Source organism: Nicotiana tomentosiformis, chromosome 11 (genome assembly GCF_000390325.3).
Source record: "Nicotiana tomentosiformis chromosome 11, ASM39032v3, whole genome shotgun sequence".
Classification (NCBI taxonomy): domain Eukaryota; kingdom Viridiplantae; phylum Streptophyta; class Magnoliopsida; order Solanales; family Solanaceae; genus Nicotiana; species Nicotiana tomentosiformis.
In genome coordinates, this window is record NC_090822.1 from 14,196,784 (window position 1) to 14,199,566 (window position 2,783).

Here is a 2,783-nt window from a genome sequence, read left to right on the forward strand (position 1 = left end):
ATATATTTGCTGTAGGTTCAATATTTTCTAGGAGTCTTTTAGACATGTTAGAAATTTATAGAATATGCCATTTAGAAAATATAGAAAACTTCCACAACTTTTTATCTTTTTTGAATTTTATTTCATTTAGTGTTTACACTGAGACTTGAGACTCAGAAGAACTTAAATGGAGTGACATGAATAGTAAGGATTTATATAGTTGACTACAAATCGCTTGAGAAATAGGAACATGTAATAATAGTATTAGTAGTTGTTGTTATAACTTTGCCCGTGTGAGCTTGCTCACGATAATCCTAGGCCCGGATAAAGGAGAAAGTTACTATAGGTTGGTAGCCAGCTTAAAAACTTGTCAATTCTTGATGAAGTAGTTGTTATAATATATACTCCATATAGCACCACTTAATATGAGCCAGCTTGAAGGAAACACATATATGGAATGGAAACTTTCCAGTAAATATATCATATGTGCTCTTTCCATAATGTTTTCTTACTTAAGCAACTTTTATGAATTTTATCGAGAAATATATATTTTTAGTCGTTCAAAAAAGTAATGGTCTATAATTTTGTTTTTGCATATATGAGTATTATATACAAAAAAAATATGTATATTTTATATACTTTTCGACAATTCGCGCGACTAGCAATATAATTAGTTTTAGCAGATCGTCCAGTTTTATATTTTTTTCAATTTTATCGTCCACAATTTTCTAAGTATCTCTTACATGAGTATTAAGAACTTGGTCATATTGTTTTTTAATGAAATTCAAATTCAGTAATTTGATGTTCCTGAACACTTGTTAGTAACATTTTGTTCCTCTATGAATGTTCCATAATGAGTTATATTTTTTGACAACTACGAGCGCAAGTTAGTTTGATCAATGAAACACAACAGGTCTGAGGTGGATGAGTTCTTAGCTAAAAACGTGAACAGATGCAAGTAACACTCCATGTCACTGCAAAGTCCGCAATGAAAACAAAAATACATTATAATATATCATTTGTCACTAGAGACTTTGGCAAATTTGTGCTAAAAAAACTAGTTTATCTTTGACCCATTAGTGTCTTGAGAAAGTAAAGGAACATCAAACAAATAACTTATGATTAATTGGAAAGAAAGCATGCAACCATCAATTTGCAGCAATTTTCAGTTTGCTTCTTATAAGGTGTTGTGGAGGTATGTCCACAATTGTTGGATCCCTCTTACAGCAATGAGGAATGTTTCTGTTGAACTGTGAACAATTCCCTCTCTCAATAGCTTGATTTCCTAGTGCACTCCAAATTATTTCTCCATTGGCCCATGTACATTTGCAACACATAAAGTCTTTAAGCTCACAACAAACATCTGATAGTAATATTATTATTATTTATATTGGTGATGATCAATTCAACTTAATAAGATGTTAGCTATGTATTTGCAATATATTATTTTTGATCTTGTTGTAAAAACTTTTTTTACTGTAAAATAAAGATTTGAGTAGTTTAAAATTTTCAAAATATTTCTAGTATTAAAATATGTAAAAACAAAATACTTATAGAGGATTATAATTCCTAGGGATCTTTAGGGTATGCATAGATTATACACAATTATTTAGGATAATTCTTCTAATTCGGGTACACAAATAACAGATCGAATCCACTGTTTACTTTTTCTAACCGGAAATATACTATACACAAATTATACATATAATACTATACATTTGTTGGTTATTTATAATTTAAGTGATTGGGTGGGCGGCAATTTAGTATAATTCTATAGATCGTTTTGCCCGTTTGATGGTATAAGATTGAATAAAAGTCTGACCAATGTTGGGGAAAAAAAGATGAGTGTAGTGTGTAATTATTGATTGCGATGTAGATGGACATGAATTCTGCAACATTAATTTAGTTTTAACGGTTGTGTGATCATATTTGCATGATTACCGGATGGAAGCTTAAATTTTAGAGAAAACTATCACCTTTTAAATTTTAATAGTCCATATATTTTTTCACTTACACGAAATGGCCCTTCACCCAAACATATTACATCTAATAGTCCGAAATATCTATTTTGTATATTTTTTGTATAATGGCAGTCTATTTTGTATATTATTTGTATAGTGACAGTCTATTTGGTATATTTTTTTGTATGGTGACAGTTTATTTTGTATATATTTTGTATAGTGTCAGTCTATTTAGTATATTTTTTTGTATAGTCAGTCTATTTTGTATATTTTTTGTATAGTGACAATCTATTTAGTATATAGTGACAGTCTATTTTGTATATATGTTATATAGTGACAGTCTATTTAGTATATATTTTTTTAAAAAAAAATTATTTATGAATTAAACTAAGTTCACTAGCTATGCAGGGTTTAAGTTAATACCTGAGTTTTTCTCTGCAATTTCATATCACGCCTTGAGGGGGAAAAGAGAGTATTTCTTAAGGTGCAGAATTCTTCAAAGGCACAGAATCAGCCTCCAATCGTTTCTGGAAGAGAAAAATCAAGACCTCTCGGAGTGATAATATGATCTACTCTTGTTTCTTTGGAATAATTTTAAGTATCAGTACCTGCTTTGTCCTTATCAAAAAGAGGAGATATGAGTCCAGCAAGGCTGGGGTTTTTCTGGATTTAGAGCCCATCTTACCGGGAATTATGCTAACTCGGTTCTCTTACAATGAGTTGAAAATAATTACAAAAGATTTCAGCTTTGATTTTCCAGTAATGTGCGGTGAGGGACCGGAGGAGCAGAAAGAAAAACAGCCCTTATTATTGTTTTTAGGCTATGACTTGTATGGGATCATT

The 2,783-nt window shown here is 30.4% G+C and overlaps 1 long non-coding RNA gene across 1 annotated transcript; it reads left to right on the forward strand.

The window, feature by feature from the left end:
* Nucleotides 1-1,181: 1,181 nt before the first annotated feature.
* On the forward strand, nucleotides 1,182-2,450 carry LOC138900894 (uncharacterized). The gene is made up of 2 exons (XR_011412224.1): nucleotides 1,182-1,319; nucleotides 2,369-2,450. It is a non-coding gene; the product is annotated as an uncharacterized lncRNA (long non-coding RNA).
* The last annotated feature ends 333 nt before the right edge of the window (nucleotides 2,451-2,783 follow it).